A 20,257-nucleotide genomic window follows, 5' to 3' on the forward strand; every position below is an offset into this window, starting at 1 on the left:
TATTTGTCTGTTTTCATTCATCAAGCCAGCAGCCCTTCTTGTCATAGATTAGATCAAAGCATCTTTCAGAAGATGCTGAAACTGGCGAGGGCTGACAGGCCTCTTGGGAGTTGCAGGACTCCCTTTCCTTAGCATCCAGAGCTGGGAGTCGGTCTGAGACTTCTGCGCAGAAACGTCCCCTGGGAGAGCTGCTTGTGGATGGCTCTCCTCACTGTCACTTGCAGTTTATAGATTTTGAAGTAGAGGATGCTTTAACACAGATTATCATTTTCAGACATACTTAGACTCACGGGATAGAACTTCAAGTCTCCTGGGCTCAGACTAGCTTTAGTTGACTATGCAGGATACATACCAAACTTCCCTCAAAACATTCTTATGTTTTAATTTTTTAAAAGAAATCTCCAAGTCAAAAATTCATGCAGTTTACCAACACTAGAGAAATACTAGTAATGAAAGCCGCCGCTCATCACCCCATTCTAAGGAGAAGGAGGTGGGGCTGGTGGTAAAGAGCCTGCCTGCCAATGCAGGAGATGCAAGAGACACAGGTTCAATCCCTGGGTTGGGAGGAACCCCCTGGAGGAGGGCATGGTAACCTGCTGCAGTGTTCTTGCCTGGAGAATCCCCTGGACAGAGGAGCCTGGTGGGCTACAGTTCATAGGACTGCAAAGAGCTGGACATGACTGAAGCAACTTGGCACACACACAAGGCAGATGAGAACCTTATTTCAGTGATAAACTTCTATGAGACTCTAGTGTCCAAGAAACCTACATACCATTTCTTTAATTTTTTAATTGAAGTATAGTTGATACATAATATTATAATAGTTTCAGGTGTGCAACATGGCGATTCAGCATTTTATATATTATATTCCATTTAACACTATTACGAAGCACCGGCTGTATTGGCGTGTGTGCATTCCAAGTTGCTTTAGTCATCTCCGGCTCTGAGACCCTGTGGACCGTAGCCTGGCTGCTTAGCTAGCTTATACATAGACTTACATACTGTACATTAGCGTCTCCAAAGGGAAGCAGAGAGAGAATAAGACGGGGGCAATATTTAGAATTCTGGCTGTTCGTTTCCCAAAACTGATGCTGTATTCGTCAGCCCAGGCTGCCATGACAAATTATCAGATTGCGTGACTTAAACAACAGAGTTGCCTTCTCACGGCTCTGGAGGTTGCAAGTCCACGGTTGAGGCTCCAGCTGGGCTGGCTCTCCTGGGCTTGCACACCACACCTTCTGTGTCCTCACGTGGCTTCTCCTCTGTGCACTTGGGAAGAAAGAGATCTTTAGTGTCTCTTCCTTTTCTTAAAAGGGCACCAGTCCTATAGGATCAGGGCTCCACATTTATGATCCCATTTAAGCATAGATTTACCTCCTTAAGGGCTGTTTCCCACACATTTGGGGTAAGACTTCGACATAGGAATTTGGGGGAACACAGTTCACTCTGTAACAGAGGCCCAAACCTAATTAAAAGTGTCATGTCGTGGATTTAAGGCATGCTCCACGTCCAGAGCAGGACAGACACAAAGAAAACCTTCCTTGGGCAAACCATCCTCATGCTCCCGAAAAGCAGAGACCGGAAGACCCAGAGAGCAAAATAAGGAAAATAATAAAAGGGGAGAAGACAGGGAGATGGGAGGGAGCTTCACAAGGGAGGGGACATATGTATACCCGAAAGTTATGACCAACCTAGATAGCATATTCAAAAGCAGAGAGTGGAAGACCCAGAGAGCAAAATAAGGAAAATAGTAAAAGGGGGAGGGAGAAGAGAGGGAGATGGGAGGGAGCTTCTCAAGAGAGGGGACATATGTATACCTATGGCTGATTCAGGTTGAGGCTTGACAGAAAGCAACAAAATTCTGTAAAGCAATTATCCTTCAATTGAAAATAAATAAATTAGAAAAATCAAATTACAAGTACACGAAAAAAGAGGGAGAAGAACCCCTACTTTCACGGGAACAGTAAGGCTGAAAGCTGAGTTTCAGAAGTGAGATCCGGAAGGCTATGGCATAACACCATGTAGGGAAAGATCCGGAAGGCTATGGCATAACACCATGTAGGGAAGGGAAGGCTATGGCATAACACCACGTAGGGAAAGATCCGGAAGGCTATGGCATAACACCACGTAGGGAAAGATCCGGAAGGCTATGGCATAACACCACGTAGGGAAAGATCCGGAAGGCTATGGCATAACACCACGTAGGGAAAGATCCGGAAGGCTATGGCATAACACCACGTAGGGAAAGATCCGGAAGGCTATGGCATAACACCACGTAGGGAACACGATTTCAGAAACAGAAAATGCGGAAGAACAGTGAGTTAGCCCTATCTACATTTTACCCCAACCCACTAACTATTTCCTTTTCTCCATCATTTGTGCACCTTCTCTCTCCATGATCGTGTATGACTCAAACCTCTCTCACACTCACACATACACATTTTCAGACATGGTGTTCCTGTGTTCCTAAACACTTTAGTGTCCGTTCCCTTAGAACAAGTTCATTCTGTTATATAACCACAGTAAAATTTTCAGTTAGGAAATTTTGCGTCAATCTGATATTACTGTCTAATCCAAAATCCTTATTCAATGTTCTCCCGTTGTTCCCACGATGCCGTTCACACTCGTTTCACTTTGTGCAGCCTGAGAGCCGAGATCCAGCTGTCTGGTTCCCCCTCATCTAGGTCAGAGCCTCTCACTTTTACGATTCACTGCTCTGACATCCTTCAAGAGGATGGGAAGTTATTTTATAAAATGCTCAATGCGGGTTTGTCTGATGCTTTCCCACAATTACACTCAGATTCTGCATTTCTTGGTAAGAATAGTGTGAGGATGGTTCTGTGCTCTGGCAAGTGGACCCTAACACGTGTGGATATTCACACCTCACCTCGAGCTCAGAGGCAAAACGGGGACCATAGCTCCTGCTCCCACATTTGTAATTCCCCTCCACCACCCGAGAAGCTTGAGCGTATCCCCTCAGAGTGTTCTCCCGTTCACACAGTCCTATCTTTTTAGAAATGCATTTCAGAAGTGCCAACCACACCACTGAGAGATGAACTCACCAGCCAGAGGTCAACATCTGTCCACAGGCTCTTCTTTCCGGCCTTTATAGTCAGGCTACGCAGCCGAGTCATCTTGTTCAAATGTTCTCGGGTGAGTTTTCCCCTCTTCAGTGAGCCTGCGTGAATTAATTGAAACACAGTTGTGTTAATTAGTTTCCTTATTTGATTTTATGCCCTGATGACAGTGTGCGGAGTACCAGCAGCCAGACACACAAGGGTGACCTCCTTTATGTGAAGGCTTAGAGCTGACCAAACCAGTCTGGGGAGGCAGATCAGGGTTTTCCCAGGGCTGGGTGTGCTGTGGTCCAGAAACCAAACTCAGGGGCGTGGGAGACTTTGGGGGGTCATTTATCCTGGGTGTGGGAGTGGCTACACGAGAGTCAACTCTCTCAACTGTTCACTTAATTCAAGTGCCTTTTATTACATGCATTTATACCTTGAAGTTGAATTTTTTTAAAGGAAGAGATGCTTTCAGGTAAACAAAAGCCAGGAGAACATATTTCTATGAGAACTGCCCCTCCAAGACACCCAAGGAAGAGCGGTCCTTGAGATTCAGGGAGATGGTCTCAGAGGGGAGCCTGCAGGTGCTAGGAGGAATGAAGAGCCTGGTTCCCGGAGCCTGCAGGTGCTAGGAGGAATGAAGAGCCTGGTTCCCGGCCTCGGTCCCCTGGGTCCACCCCTTAGGGAGGCTTTCGGAACGCACACCCTCCATCAGGGCAAGTCCTGGGAAGGGACCCTGCTGAGGGCACCTCGTCCTGGAGCCGCAGACATGGAGCTGGGTGCCTGCACTGCCTGTTCTTACGGCCCAACCCAAGGAAAGGGAAAGTGAAGTCACTCAGTCATGCCCGACTCTTTGTGACCCCATGGACTGTAGCCCACCAGGCTCCTCTGTCCATGGGATTTTCCAGGCAATAGTCCTGGAGTGGGTTGCCATTTCCTTCTCAAGATGATCTTCCCCATCCAGGGATCGAACCTGGGTCTCCTGCATTGTAAGCAGATGCTTTACCATCTGAGCCAGCAGGGAAGGAAGGTTTCATTGTAATAGCGTGAGGCTGCTGGACAGAGGGCTCTGCAAGGGGACCCATGCTGAGCTCGTGAGACATTTTAGTGGTCACTTTAAGGAGATGCTGATGAGTGCAGGAGGCGCTCCCGAGTCCAGCACAGACGTGGGCCACCGTGACGACCCCAGTGCCAGGGACCAGCCGCTGCATCTCCCGGCTCAGAGTTTCCTCGGCTATACTGTAACCGTTCATCCTCCGGAAATGTCTGTTTGACACGGATTTGAGAACAGAGATGAATAAAACATAGGGCTCTCGGGGATGGAAAACCTGTGGTACAAGGACTTTGGGGGTGCACTGATAATAAACACCTGTGAGAACTGCAGTTATGGAATGGGATGTTTTCCAAACCCTGACAATAGCGATCAAGATAATAACACCCGCGCTGACAAGCACAGAAAGGGGTGAGCGTGGAGAAAACCCTGGGCCTTTTAAATCTCCCAGCGAAGGGAGTCAATTGTTAGTGAGTAAATGGAAACTCTATCTAAATAAAGGGCTAGACCCTAGATATTTTTCATAATGTTTTTATTTTTAAAATCGCAGGGGGATCTTGTAGGAAGTAAAATATAGAGATATTTATCTAAAAACCAGAAATTTCCTCGACTTCGCCTCTGTTCTTTTTGGTTTAATCCTAGTAAAATCAAACTTAATGTCCTCATAAAACAGTACTGTATATTATGACTCTGCTGAGGCAGAACGTTATTCTCCCATATGCATGCTTTCTATTCTATCTGCATATAAGTCAGAAAGTCTACCTTGATGTTCATATGATACTAATAGTGTTTATTATTAGGAGGTAAGATTTGGGGGTTATTTTTGGAAGAGTTCAGTTCAGTTCAGTCGCTCAGTCGTGTCCTCTTTGTGACCCCATGGTCTGCAGCACGCCAGGCCTCCCTGTCCATCACCAACTCCCGGCGTTCACCCAAACTCATGTCTACTGAGTCGGTGATGCCATCCAACCCTCTCATCCTGTGTCGTCCCCCTCTCCTCCCGCCTTCAATCTTTCTGAGCATCAGGGCCTTTTCCAATGAGTCAGTTCTTCACATCAGGTGGCCAAAGTATTGGAGTTTCAGCTTCAACACGTCCTTCCAATGAATATTCAGGACTGATCTCCTTAGGATGGACTGGTTGGATGTTCTTGCAGTCCAAGGGACTCTCAAGAGTCCCTTGAGAGACTCTTGGAAGAGTACCCTCCAGCATTTTTATTATTATTTTTATTACTCTCCCATAGCAATAATAATAGTAGTGAGACGACTGAGTGACTAAGCACTGTTTATTTAAAAGTTTAAATGCTTATTTAGTGGTCTTTGTGTTCCTTGGTCCTCTGTATATTTTAACTGCCTTAATCCCCAGAACAAGCCTATGAAGTAGACCCCAACTTCATGGACTAGAACATCAGGGAACAGAGAGTTTATGTCACATTTCCAGGGGCACTGCCAGGGCCAGGGGCTAAGCCTGAGGGTCCTGGCTCTGAGCCGTGTCCTTCTCTGCTGGACTCCACCCCTCTTAGCAGGAGGAATTTTTATCAAACTGGACACTAGTTGGTGACTGATCAGGAAGCAAAAACTGTACCGGCTGCTAAGCAGGAATAATTTAATATAAAGTTGTTAACCAGGTGACTGGTAAATAGACAATGCTGAAGTGTCACAGGGGCTGTGACGCCGAAACCACTGCCGAGGACGGCAAAGAGGGCTGAGGCGCTTCAGAGGCTGTGACGCCGAAACCACTGGCAGAGGGTGGCAAGGGAGGGCTGAGGCGCTTCAGAGGCTGTGACTGCTGAAACCACTGCAGAGGACGGCAAGGGAGGGCTGAGGCGCTTCAGAGGCTGTGACGCTGAAACCACTGCAGAGGACGGCAAGGGAGGGCTGAGGTGATTCAGACTTTGAGCCAAGAGGGCACTTCCCTCAGAGCTGCGCACCAGACCTCAGAGCTGGGTGCTGGCTGGCTGGAGAAGAGTTACGGGGGTACTGAGACCCAGGGCTGTGAGGGGGTGCGTGGAGTGTACCAGGCTGATCCTGCTGGCTTGGGAAAGGCTGCGAGCTGTTTTCATCTACAGGAAACTTCTGGGAAGTCCACTGGGAAGACTTCTTGCCGGGATGACATTCGTTGTAACCACCCCAGACTACTAATGGTAAGAAAGCAGGAAGCACACTGGAGCGTGATCCCCTTCCTCCTGTTCCACACCGACAGTCTCTCCTCTTGGCAAAACCTAATGCTGAGCCGCCTGGAGAAGCAGAAATGAGGTTGGAAGAGTGTGGCCGCAGCATCACAGAGCAGAGGACAGGAGAGTGGGCTTGCAGCTGGGAGACAGCCGTGTGATTGCCGGCACAGTGCAGCCGTTTAGCTGCTGTGAGTCCACATGCACTTGTCATCGGGCACTTCCGTACAGTGCAGACACAGTCTGTTTCCACCTAACGAGATCCGGTGGTCCTTCACACAGAGGTACTCTCGCGCTCCCCACCTCGAGGAGACCCATGCCCACCAGTCAGACTGCTCATCTCTGGGAGACAGGCATGCTGTCCATCTGGGCTGATGTTCAACACCCCTGAGGACCCGGTCACCTAAAAACTCTGGTGTAAAGAGCATCTCCTAGGAAGCGTGCATAAAACAACAAGGGTCAGAAGAAGAGAAGAAGACAGGTTATACCTGCAAAGGCAGTCCTGAGCAGGGGACTCCACATGACACTTATCACATCGTCATCGAGAATCAGAGGGAAGGCTGGCAGGGAAGTCAGGATTGGGGGAGGTTAAACCAGTGACTTCAGGAAAAAGGGGAGACAACACCTACAGGCAGAACTCCCCCCTCCCCCCACCTAGGTGAGTCTTCTATAAAGATGTGTGGTAAGTGCTAAGTCACTTCAGTCATATCTGACTCTTTGCAACCCCATGGACCATAGCCCGCCAGGCTCCTCTGTCCGTGGGATTCTCCAGGTAAGAAGACTGGAGTGGGGTGCCGTTTCCTCCTCTGAGGGATCTTCCCAACCCAGGGATGGAACCTGCATCTCTCATGTCTCCTGCTTTGGCAGGCAGGTTCTTTACCACTGGGGCCACCTGGGAAGGAGGTGGACCTCTGATCTCTGGCTTTACCTGCAAGACAAGGTGCTGCGGGTCCTGTGAAGAGTAGGAGCAGTTCTGGGAGGAAGGGAGGCAGTCCTGGGGTATCTCTGCGTGTGGAGACAGAAGTGCAGTTCTGATGACAGTGATGGCTGTAGAGGGTCAGGTCCAGCTCCACAGACAGCTGAGCGAGGGCCTGAGTCAGAGCCCGCTGGGTTTGGGGCCAAGCTCCGGATCTTGGTAGCTGGCTGCTACACATGCTGCTCTGAGCTCGGGACCCTGAACTGCAGGACGTGTGACAGGAGCAAAACGGGAACTGGGCTCAAGGCTGCCTGGAACCAGCCAGTGCTCCACCACCTTCAGCCTCCTGGACTTTCCTTCTCCCAACCTCACTACTCACTGAGGGAGGGGAGGTAGGGAGACTTCACAGAACAGAGCGCAGCCTCAACTCAGACACTTGTCGTTCAGTTGCTAAACTGTGTCCGACTCTTTGCAGCCCCATGGACTGCAGCACACCAGGCTTCCCTGACCTTCACTATCTCCTAGAGTTTGAGCAAACTCGTGTCTGTTGAGTCGCTGAGGCCATTCAACCACCTCATTCTCTGTCACCTCCTTCTCCTCCTGCCTTCAATCTTTCCCAGCATCAGGGTCTTTTCTAATGAATCAGTTCTTTGCATCAGGTGGCCAAAGTATTGGATTTTTAGCTTCAGCATCAGTCCTTCCGATGAGTATTCAGGGTTGATTTCCTTTAGGACTGACCGGTTTGAACTCGTTGCATTCCAAGGGACTCTCAAGAATCTTCTCCAACACCACAGTTCGAAAACATCAATTCTTCAGTGCTCAGCCTTCTTTATGGTCCAGCTCTCACATCCATACATGATTACTGGAAAAAGCATAGCTGTGACTATCTGGACCTTTGTCAGCTAATCAGATAGGCTTGCTTTCAAATCCCAGCTCGGGCACCCAGCTGTGTGATCCAGGACAGTCATTTCAATCCTCTGAGCCCTGGTTTCTCTCATCCAATCTCAGCGAGTTGAAAGTAGTGGAAGTGGAAGGCACTCAGTCGTGTCCGACTCTTTGTGACCCCGTGGACTATACAGTCCCTGAAATTCTCCAGGCCAGAGCACGGGAGTGGGCAGCCTTTTCCTTCTCCAGGGGATCTTCCCAACCCAGGGATCGAACCCAGGTCTCCTGCATTGCAGGCGGATTCTTTACCAACTGAGCCACCAGGAAAGCCCTAGTAAGTTGGGGCTGTTATAATCAAAGTGCCATGGAATTTACTTCTCAGTTCTGGAGACTGGATATCTGAGATCCGGGGGCCAGCATGGCAGGGTTCTGGTGAGAAGCCCCTTCCAGGTTGTAGCTGATGGGTTTCTCCTGTGTCCTCAAGTGGATGGAGAGAGGGCCAGAGGGCTCTGGGAGTCTCTTATAAGGGCATGAATCCCATCACAGGGGCCCAACCCTCATGACCTTTCATCTCCCAAAAGTCCCCCTTCCTAAAACTATCACTAGGGTTAGGATTTTAGCATAGGAATCTGAGAGGAGCACAAACATTCAGTCCTCAACAAATGCCCAGCATTTGGGATTCTTTTCTTGATCAGCATGGCTGTGCCCTGGCCTGGTGCCTGGCTCCAGGGGATGGGCAATCAGTTTTGCGACTGGCAGTCCCAACAGTAACATGCCTTTGGGAATCACCAATACTTCTGTTCATTAACCTGGAGTCAATCAGACTGCTTTCAGGAAGGGGTCCCCAGGAATCAGCATGGTTACAACTGCAGAGAACACTCCATCAAACCCAGCACTTCTTCCTTCCTTTGCAAAGGACTGATTGGGTTTGGAGTGTATCCTGATGACTGGCACATGCGTATGTGCTATCTCTTCAGTTGTGTCTGACTCTTTGTGACCCCATGGACTATACCCACCAGGCTTCTCTGTCCATAGGATTTCCCAGGCAAGAATACTGGAGTGGGTTGCCATCTCCTCCTTCGGGGAATCTTTCCAGTCCAGGGACCCAACCCGTCTCCCTCACATCTCCTGCACTGGCAGGCAAGTTCTTTATTGCTACTGCCACCAGGGAAGCCGACGGCACAACCTCTTCTATTTTATAAAGCCAGGACCCTGTCTCTTCAAACCACTGACCTGCTCCAGGGGCTGCCAAATCACTGCTAGGACCATCCTGACCAATACACTCCTCCTCCTGAGAAAAGGTGTGGGTTGTACACCAGGATACAGTGGTGATGGGGATCTGAAGTTGTGACATTTGGGATCCAATCTGTAATTACAGAGACTTGCACTTTCTCATCTGTTAAGAAAAAGTAAGGGAAAGTAATGATGTGATTCGCAGAGGTAATAACATTCAGAAGAAACAAAGTGATACCCGTTTTTTAAAGGTTTGGGTGAAAAGAAATGTGCTTGTTTCTTTTTTCACTGTGAATGGAAATTAGATGGCAAGACAAGAAGGTTTACACGGAGGAGTAAACAGATTCCTACTGAGACACAGTGATCATCACAGTTGTAGTTATATGAAGGAGAAAGAAGCTTTCTTCCGAGTGAGATGGGAAAGCCTTCTTGTTTACATAAAAACAGAGACTAGAGGGGTTGGGAGCAGGGGAATCGCTGCTCACCATCAAATGAGATAGACAACGTGAGGATGGGACCTTTGTCAAGGGCCTGAGTGAATGATTCTGGGTCCTGGAGGCCTGGGGAGCCAGGGTCACTGGTGGCGTGGGCTGGCCTGGGTGGGCAGGAGAAAGCAGAGGTTTCAATGTGCAGGAGGAGGGGCCAATAAGGGCCAGGATTAGAAATCCTGGAGGCGTCCCTTGGGATGGACTGTTTGCTTCCGCCTGTCGGGTCCTGGAGAAGTGACAGGTAAGAAGGAACTGGATGGAGGACAGGGACTCAGACCCATGGACTCGGGGTGGAGACCCAGTCCCTGGAGTCCGGATTCCTGGGGGTGGCCATGCCAGGAGACCAAGGCAAGGCCAGTGCCTGGGCCTGGTCAGGGAGGGGGCCCAGGTTAGGGGACTGCCCCTTGGCTGGGTTCTCCTAGGGGATCCACCTCAGCACCTGGGGTGACAGGGAACCCCCAGGAAGCCATGGGCAGCGCGAAGGCTGGTGAGCAGGACCTGTTGTGTTCTTCTCAACAGGGGCGGGCATTTCGCAGCCCCGCGTCCCTCATTTGCAAAAGGCAGGAGCTGTAGGGTTGTTGCAGCAACTGAACGTCACGGTGCATCTCTCTCCACAACTACTGGCCATAATCACTCAGTCTTCCTCACGCTCTTACTCTGGCCCCTGCCTCCAAAGCTGAAGCCCAGAGTTATGACAGAAGGTGCTGGAAACTCTCTGTCAAAACAGGCAATTCTCAAGCATGTCTAGAAGAAGCTTTGATCATGCTCGGTCTCTCTGTAGCACGTTTTTGAGTTTTCTTGTAACATGGACATTCTGCCCTCCCTGCCCCATGCCAGCTGTACAGTCAGACCCTAAAAGCAGTGAAGCCTGGAAGGCAGGTGTTCTGGGCTCAGACCCGGTCGGCCTCTCGAGCTGTGTGAATCTGCAGGTCACCTCACACCCTACGCCTCGTTGTCCTTGTCTGGGGCTTCCCTGATAGCTCAGTGGTAAAGAATCCATCTGCAAGGCAGGAGACCTCAGTCTGATTCCTGGGTCAGGGAGATTTTCTGGAGAAGGGATAGGCTACCCACTCCAGTATTCCAGTATTCTTGGGCTTCCCTTGTGGCTCAGACAGTAAAGAATCTGCCTGCAATGAGGGAGACCTGGGCTCAGTCCCTGGGTTGGAAAGATCCCCTGGAGAAGGGAACGGATACCCATTCCAGTACTCTGGCCTGGAGAATTCCATGGACTGACTGGGGTCGCAAAGAGTCGGACACGACTGAGTGACTTTCAGTTTACAATGGGGCTAAATGCCCCCGTTCCCCAGGCCCCACAGGTTCAGTGCAGCCAGAGACTCAGGCTGAGGGCCCCAGAGGGTCCTGTGTTCCCTTTCACCCCCAACTTTCCATAAAGGAAAGTTCTTTTGTGTGAAATAAAGAGCTGTCCCAGTTTTCTATTGTTCTAACTTAAGAGGGGACAGAAGAGACAGAGGAGCGACAAGCAGGCGCCGCTTCGTGGGCCCCTCGGTCATGGAGACGCAGACCCTCTCCTCTCTGCCTGTCACCTCCCGCCCCTTGGCTTTTTCCAACCGTAAAAAAGCGCAGCTCGTGAGGGTGCCCCCCGGCCAGAGGGGTGAGAAGTGAGTCGCTACACTGGATAGTTCATGCTAAAACCCAAAACACAGCAAGTGTCTAATAAATTATTATTATTGTTCCTAGCATCACCCTGATTCCCAGCACCATTTTCCAAGAAGAAACACCAACGTTTCTAAAGCAGCAGTTAGACCGATGAGTGCTCAGCAGCCGGCTTGTTGTGGGGACTGTTCTAAACGGCCAGGCCCCCTGATTGATGGCCGTCTGCGTGCTGGCTCAAGAGAGGCCTTCAAATGACTCAGCTTGGTTTCAGGAACCCGAAGGTGGTAATAAGCACGTGTCAGTTCTGCCAGCCCCGTGTTTGACACTCCAGCAAGATAAGTGATCAAAACGCTATTTTAAAATTAGCCAGCTCATGACCTTTCTGTTGCTCCGCGTGCTGGAAATGTCAGGATTAAGGAAATCATGGGGACTCGCTGTGAGGCTCGCTGTCAGGAATGCAAATCCAGGGGGAGCAGAGACGAGAGGAGCCGTGCATCCTTGGTCGCCAGCGCCTGGGCGCCCGGCTGTTTCCTTGGAGAACTGGGTGCAGGTGTGCGCTGGCGTGAAGGTGATCTGACCCCGGGGAGCCCCAGGCGCCTGGCACCTTCACGCAGAGGCTCATCGCCAGGAGAAGCCAAGCAGGAGAGGCGCCAGGAACATTGCAGAGGGTTACGCACGTGCCTTGAACAGAGGGTACGACAGCCCCTCTGAACGCGATCGCAAAGCTCTACTTGATGACAGTGATTGTAACACAGCTGTATTCCAGTTATTCCAAATCCTGTCTTTAGCTAATGTGAGCTGCCAGTAAACACAGGAGAGCGACAGTAGGGAACAGAAATGCTGTGCAAAGCGGGGCATTTCCCTTGCTTCAGATCCGGGATCCTCACCCATATTTTCAGTTTTCATTGCTCAGAATAAGGATTTAGGAAAGGACTTTCGAACACAGCATGTTTCTTGAACACCGACTCCACGGATGTGAGCTTGAGCAAACTCTGGGAGATGGTGCTGGACAGGGAAGCCTGGGATGCTGCAGTCCATGGTGTGGGAAAGAGTGAGATACAACTGATCCACTGAGTAATGATGGCAATGTTTCTTAGGCTCCGGGGCAGGGAGATGGGACCTTCCCGGGTGTCTGCAAGCAAGAAAGGGAGGCCAGCTCCCACGGTCCACGCTAGTCCCCATCTGGGGACAGTCCAGCCTCAGGGCATAGAATGTGGATTCAGGCCAGATGGAGCAACACTGGGCTGCCTGTATCAGCATCCAGGGTTGGTAAGGCGCCAGCAAACGCCTTCTGACATGTGTTTCTTTTCATGCGTTGAACATATTTTGAAGCAAACACCAAGGTGATTTTACACAGCTTGATGAAAGACATTGGTCAATTCTTTTCACGAGGACTGTGTGGGACACATTCTGCCTTACAGGGTCTCCCCGGAAATGGGGGTCAATCTGTCCTCACCTCTCCACCACCAACAACCTCTCCCCAGGCCTACGGTTCCAGGGTCATCCAGCAGCTCCCACCCAGCCCACTCTCCAGAGGTACCGGCCCCTGCTGGCCCTGTAGGGCTGAGCTCCCCTCCGTGGGGCAGCTCAGGGGTCCCAGCAGTCAGGAGACGCAGCCTCACCAGCCCTCTCTGTCTACAGCCGGGTTATCTGTGTTGGCGCTGATGACACGGGTTGCATCAATGACCTGAAGGGTGACCCCCTCCCACCCTGGTGTGCCTGGAAACCATCCACCACCTCTGGATCCACCTTGATCCAGCTCTACAGCTCAGGGTCCCCTCAGCCCTTCCCCAGGGCCTGGCTCCAGGCAGCAGGCTCGGGTGGTGAGGAGATGAGTTCATTCATCTTTGATGGGGGGCCCATCACCCCAGTCCCCTCCTGTACCACTGGGGACCCCACAGGGGCCAGTCTAGCAACTCACCTGCCTTGATGCGTGAATCCTTATCCTCTAAGCAAACTCAGCCCATCACCACGCTGATTCTGGGGGTGCACGCTGGCAGTTCTAGGCAGAGTTTCCCACTCAGGAAGGCCTGCGTGGGAAGGTGGTGAGGCCTTGCTGTGGACCACGAGACCATGAACCACGAGAGTTGGGGGCCCAGGTGCAAAGTGGTAGCTTCGTCTTAAGTGATTACTTGGGCTTCGTTTGTAGTCGGGACAATCGGAAGCAACGGAAACGTCCAGCAAGCGACAGTCAAGAATGTGATAGTAAAGGGACTTCCTTAGCAGGTCAGTGGTCAAGACCCCGTGCTTCCAATGCAGGGGGCGCAGATTCTATCCTTGGTCAGGGAAATAATATCCCACATGCCACGTGGTGCAGTCAAAAATAAAGAAAAACCGAATACGATGGTCTAGTCAGGGGACGAAGCTGGATGGAGTCACACAAGACGAAGCTTTCGGAGGCCGGAGGGGACCAGAGCATCCTTGATGAGATGCATTAAGTGGCCAGCGTGCCCAGAGCATGCTTCGCTTCCACAGGTGCAAGTCTGTGTCATAAAATCCTAACAAAGGACACGCTGTGGGGAATGGTCAATAATTACGACGTAGAAAAGAATGAGAGGATGATGCCAGAAGGGTGACCTTTTTGATTGTTTGATGACGTGTGGGGTAGACTGTGCTACTTTATAAAAAAATTATTTAATTTTCATGCTGTGGCTGCACAGGGTCTTCGTTGCTGGGTTCGGGCTTTCTCCAGCTCTGGCGAGCAGGAGCCCTCTTCTAGTTGCAGGGCGTGGGCTTTGCATTGCGGGGGGCTTTGCAGTGCGGTGGGCTTTTCAGCGCGGCGGGCTTTTCAGCGCGGTGGGCTTTTCAGTGCAGCGGGCTTTTCAGTGCCGCGGCTGCTCGCCGTGCGGCGGGCTTTTCAGTGTGGCGGCCTCTCGCCTGCGGCTAGCAGGCTTCCGTAGATGCAGCTCGTGAGCTCTAGCGCGCAGGCTCAGGAGTCGTGGCCCCCGGGCTCAGTCAATCTAAGGCATGTGGGATCTTCCTGGACCTGGGGTCAAGCCCACGTCCCCTGCATTGGCAGGCAGATTCTTAACCACTGGGCCACTAGGGAAGCCTGCTGTCACCTTTTTATGGGATGGTTAGATGATTTTCTAAAGAGTAAATTATTAATTTCAAAAAAATTAAAAATAGGACCAAAAATCTCATTAAAAAATGGGCAAAGGATCTTAGACATCTTCCCAAAGATATGCAGATGGCCAAAAGACACACAGAAAAGTGCTCAGCGTCACTAAGTATCAGGGAAATGCCAATCAAAACCCCGATGAGATAGCGTCTGACACCTGTCCAAACGCCTATCATCAGAGAGACAACAAATAACTCCTGTCGGTGAGGATGTGGGGACATTGATACAGCCAGTGTGGGAAAGAGCACGAAGATTCCTCAAAAAATTAAAAAAATAGAACTACCACATGACCTGGCAGTTCCGCTTCTGGGTGTTTATCTGAAGAAAGTGGAAACGCTCACTCACAAAGATATATTCACCCCCATGTTGACATCAGCATTATCTACAATAACCAAGATAGAGCAGCCATCTAAGTGTCCACTGATGGATGAATGGATAAAAAAGATGTGGCACATAAACGCAACAGAATATTACTGAGCCATTAAAAAAAAAAAAAAAAAAAGGAAATCTTGTCGTTTACAGATACATGAATGGACGCTGAGGGCATTCTGCCAGGTGAAACAAGTTGGACATAGGAAGACAAATGTCGCTTACATATGGAATCTAAAAAAAAAACAAAAACTCAAGCTCAGACTTCTCTGGTGGCCCCGTGGATAAGAATCCTCCTGCCAATGCAGGGGATACAGGTTCAATCCCAGATATGGGAAGATCAACCCACCACAGGTCAACAAAGCCCACACGCCACAGCTCCTGAGCCTGCCCTCGAGAGCCCGAGCTCCTCAACAAGAGAAGCCACAGCAGTGAAGCCAGAGGGGGGCCCTCGCCTGCCGCAGCTGGAGGAAGCCCCTGTGCAGCACTGAAGACCCAGCAGGCCAAAAGAGGGACTATGGGTTCTTGTCTCACCGTGGGTTTTTTAAAAAACAAAACAAACAAATGAAAACCTCGAGCTCGTAGACGCAGAGAACAGACAGGTGGCTGCCAGAAGCAGCGGTGGCCGGCGGAGGAACTGAGTAGGGGCAAAAGGCACAGACCCCAGTGATAAACGGAATGAGCCGCAGGACAGAAGGCCCCGCCTGCCAGCTGCAGTCGACAATATTGCGTTGCGTATTTGAAAGTTGCCAAGAGGGCAAGTCTTTAAAGTTCTCATCACAAGAAGAAAAAAAAAATCCATAAGTATGTCTAGGGATGAATGGTAACTAGATTTCATACAGTGGTCAGTTTCCAACATACACATACATCAAATCATGTTGTCCACCTGAAGCTAATATGGTGGTGGTGATTTAGTCGCTAAGTCGTGTCTGACTCTTGCAGACCCATGGACTGTAGCCCACCAGGCTCCTCTGTCCATGCAATTCTCCAGGCAAGACTACTGGAAAGGGTAGCCATTTTCTTCTCCAGGGGATCTTCCTGATCCAGGCATTGAACCCAGGTCTCCTGCATTGCAGGCAGATTCTTTACCAACTGAGGTACAAGGGAAGCTCTAAACTAAGTAACTAATGTCAGTTACCTCAGTAAAAAAGACAATCTGAACATGCTGCTTGGCAGAAGGTGACATCAATTGCTCCTTCATAAGGGTACCCACGGTAGCAGGAGAAATGACTCCTCAGTTCAATTCAGTTCAGTCACTCAGTCGTGTCTGACTCTGTGCAACCCCATGGACTGCAGCACGCCAGGCCTCCCTGTCCGTCACCAACTCCTGGAGTTTACTAAAACTCATGTCCGTTGAGTCGGTGATGCCATCCAACTGTCTCATCTTCTGTTGTCCCCTTCTCCTGCCTTCAATCTATCCCAGCATTGGGGTCTTTTCAAATGAGTCAGTTCATCACACCAGGTAGCCAAAGTATTGGAGTTTCAGCTTAAGCATCAGTCCTTCCAATGAATATTCAGGACTGATTTCCTTTAGAATGGACTGGTTGGATCTCCTTGCTGTCCAAGGGACTCTTAAGAGTCTTCTCCAACACATCACCTGAAAAGCATCAATTCTTCAGTGCTCAGCTTTCTTCATAGTCCAACTCTCACATCCATACATGACCACTGGAAAAACCATAGCTTTGACTAGATGGACCTTTGTTGGCAAAGTAAGATCTCTGCTTTTTAATATGCTGTCTAGGTTGGTCATAATGTTCCTTCCAAGGAGTGCCTTTTAATTTCATGGCTGCAACCACCATCTGCAGTGATTTTGGAGCCCCCAAAATAAAGTCTGTCACTGGTTCCACTGTTTTCCCATCTATTTGCCAGGAAGTGATAGGACCAGATACCATGATCTTAGTTTTCTGAATGTTGAGCTTTAAGCCAACTTTTTCACTCTCCTCTTTCACTTTCATCAAGAGGCTTTTTAGTTCTTCTTCACTTTCTGCCATAAGGGTGGTCATCTGCATATCTGAGGTTATTGATATTGTATCAATCTTGATTCCAGCTTGTGCTTCTTCCAGCCCAGCATTTCTCATGATGTACTCTGCATATAAGTTAAATAAGCAGGGTGACAATATACAGCCTTGATATACTCCTTTTCCTATTTGGAACCAGTCTGTTGTTCCATGTCCGGTTCTAACTGTTACTGCTTGACCTGCATACAGATTTCTCAGCAGGCAGGTCAGGTGGTCTGGTATTCCATCTCTTGAAGAATTTTCCACAACTTGTTGTGATCCACACAGTCAAAGGCTTTGGCATAGTCAATAAAGCAGAAATAGATGTTTTTCTGGAACTCTCTTGCTTTTTCAATGATCCAACAGATGTTGGAAATTTGATCTCTGGTTCCTCTGCCTTTTCTAAATCCATCTTGAACATCTGGAAGTTCACGCACTGTTGAAGCCTGGCTTGGAGAATTTTGAGCATTACTTTACTAGCGTGTGAGATGAGTGCAATTGTGCCATAGTTTGAACAGTCTTTGGCATTGTCTTTCTTAGGGATTGGAATGAAAACTGACCTCTTCCAGTCCTGTGGCCACTGCTGAGTTTTCCAAATTTGCTGGCATATTGAGAGCAGCACTTTCACAGCATCATCTTTCAGGATTTGGAATAGCTCAACTGGAATTCCATCACCTCCACTAGCTTTGTTTGTAGTTATGTTTCCTAAGGACCACTTGACTTACATTCCAGGATGTCTGGCTCTAGGTGAGTGATCACACCATTGTGATTATCTGGATCATGAAGATCATTTTTGTATAGTTCTTCTGTGTATTCTTGCCACCTCTTCTTAACATCTGCTTCTGTTAGGTCCATACCATTTCTGTCCTTTATTGAGCCCATCTTTGCATGAAGTGTTCCCTTGGTATCTCTAATTTTCCTGAAGAGATCTCTAGCCTTTCCCATTCTGTTGTTTTCCTCTATTTCTTTTCATTGATCACTGAGGAATGCTTTCTCATCTCTCCTTGCTATTCTTTGGAACTCTGCATTCAAATGGGTATATCTTTCCTTTTCTCCTTTGCTTTTCACTTCTCTTCTTTTCACAGCTATTTGTAAGGCCTCCTCAGACAGCCATTTTGCTTTTTTGTATTTCTTTTTCTTGGGGATGGTCTTGATCACTGCCTCCTGTACAATGTCATGAACCTCCATCCACAGTTCTTCAGGTACTCTATCAGATATAATCCCTTGAATCTATTTGTTACTTCCAATGTATAGTCATAAAGGATATGATTTAGGTCATACCTGAATGGTCTAGTGGTTTTCCCTACTTTCTTCAATTTAAGTCTTAATTTGGCAATAAGGAGTTCATGATCTGAGCCACAGTCAGCTCCCAGTCTTGCTTTTGCTGACTGTATAGAGCTTCTCCATCTTTGGCTGCAAAGAGTATAATCAGTCTTATTTCTGTATTGACCACCTGGTGATGTCCATGTGTAGAGTCTTCTCATGTTGTTGGAAGAGGGTGTTTACTATGACCAGTGCATTCTCCTGTCAAAACTCTATTAGCCTTTGCCCTCCTTCATTCTGTACTCCAAGACCAAATTTGCCTCTTACTCCAGGTATTTCTTGACTTCCTACTTTTTCATTCCAGTCCCCTATAATGAAAAGATCATCTTTTTTGGTTCTAGAAGGTCTTGTAGATCTTTATAGAACCGTTCAACTTCAGCTTCTTCAGTGTTACTGGTTGGGGTATAGATTCAGATTACTGTGATATTGAATGGTTTGCCTTGGAAACGAACAGAGATCATTCTGTTGTTTTTGAGATTGCATCCAAGTACTGCATTTTGGACTCTTTTGTTGACTATGATGGCTACTCCATTTCTTCTAAGGGATTCCTGCCCATAGCAGTAGATATAATGGTCATCTGAGTTAAATTCATCCATTCCAGTCCATTTTAGTTCACTGATTCCTAAAATGTCAGTGTTCACTCTTGCCATCTCCTGTGTGACCACTTCCAGTTTGCTTTGATTCATGGATCTGACATTCCAGGCTCCTGTGCAATATTGCTCTTTACAGCATCGGACTTTACCTCCATCACCAGTCACATCCACAACTGGGTGTTGTTTTTGCTTTGGCTCTGTCTCTTCATTCTTTCTGGGGTTAGTTCTCCACTGATCTCCAGTAGCATACTGGGCACCTACCGACCTGGGGAGTTCCTCTTTCAGTGTCCTATCTTTTTGCCTTTTCATACTGTTCATGGGGTTCTCAAGGCAAGAATACTGAAATGGTTTGCCATTCCCTTCTCCAGTGGACAATGTTTTGTCAGAACTCTCCACCATGACCCGTCCATCTTGGGTAGCCCTACATGGCTCATAGTTTCATTGAGGTAGACAAGGCTGTGGTCCATGTGATCAGATTGGTTAGTTTTCTGTGATTGTGGTTTTCAGTCTGTCAGACCTCTGATGGAGAAGGATAAGAGGCTTATGGAAGCTTCCTGGTTGGAGAGAATGACAGAGGGGAAAACTGGGTCTTGTTCTGATGGGTAGGGCCATGCTCAGTAAATCTTTAATCCAATTTTCTGTTGATGGGTGGGGCTGTGTTCCCTCCCTGTTGTTTGACCTGAGGCCAAACTATGGTGGAGGCAATGAAGACAATGGAGACTCTCCTTGGAAAGGTCCCATGATGCACTGCTGCGCTCAGTGCCCCGACCCCGCAGCAGGTCACCACCAACCCACGCCCCCACCAGAGACTCCTGGACACTCATGGGCAAGTCTGGGCCAGTCTCTTGTGGGGTCACTGCTCCTTTCTCCTGGGGCCTGGGCACACAAGGTTATGTTTGTGCTTTACAAGAGTCTGTTTCCCCAGTCCTGTGTAAGTTCTGGCAGTTCTATGGTGGGGTTAATGGGGACCTCCTCCAAGAGGGCTTATGCCATACCCGTGTCTGCTGAATCCAGAGCCCCTGCCCCCACAAAAGCCCACTGCCTACTCATACCTCCACAGGAGACACCCAAACACAGCTCTGTCTCAGTCTCTGTGGGGTCTCTGGGTCCTGGTGCACACAAGATACGTTTGAGCCTTCTAAGCATCTCTGGAGAGTATGTGGTTTGATTCTAAACACGATTTTTCCCTGCTTACCATCTTGCTGGGGCTTCTCCTTTGCCCTTGAACATGGGGTATCTCCTCACAGTTGCTCCAGCACTACGCAGCTGCCGCAAACCACAAATTCTTTTCTCTTCAAGCTTTAGTAAAATAATCCAACACAAGGCTTAATTCATATCACTGGTAAGCACTCCAAAAAGCCAGCTTAGCCTTTGAGGAAGATCCACACTGAAGTGTCATGGTGAGCTTGCCACCATCCAGAACATTCTAGGCCGTTGGCC

At 49.1% G+C, this 20,257-nt stretch overlaps 1 long non-coding RNA gene and 1 other non-coding gene across 2 annotated transcripts; both read right to left on the reverse strand.

Annotated features, from left to right (window-relative positions):
• Positions 1–604: 604 nt before the first annotated feature.
• LOC132344001 (uncharacterized) lies at positions 605–20,210 on the reverse strand. Its single transcript, XR_009493065.1, has 4 exons — positions 20,013–20,210; positions 9,313–9,475; positions 3,063–3,178; positions 605–1,269 (listed from the first exon to the last, which is right to left on the reverse strand). It is a non-coding gene; the product is annotated as an uncharacterized lncRNA (long non-coding RNA).
• Positions 4,015–4,086, reverse strand: TRNAC-ACA (transfer RNA cysteine (anticodon ACA)). The gene has a single exon. It is a non-coding gene; the product is annotated as a tRNA-Cys (tRNA).
• Positions 20,211–20,257: the final 47 nt, after the last annotated feature.

Source organism: Bos taurus, chromosome 26, assembly GCF_002263795.3.
Source record: "Bos taurus isolate L1 Dominette 01449 registration number 42190680 breed Hereford chromosome 26, ARS-UCD2.0, whole genome shotgun sequence".
Classification (NCBI taxonomy): domain Eukaryota; kingdom Metazoa; phylum Chordata; class Mammalia; order Artiodactyla; family Bovidae; genus Bos; species Bos taurus.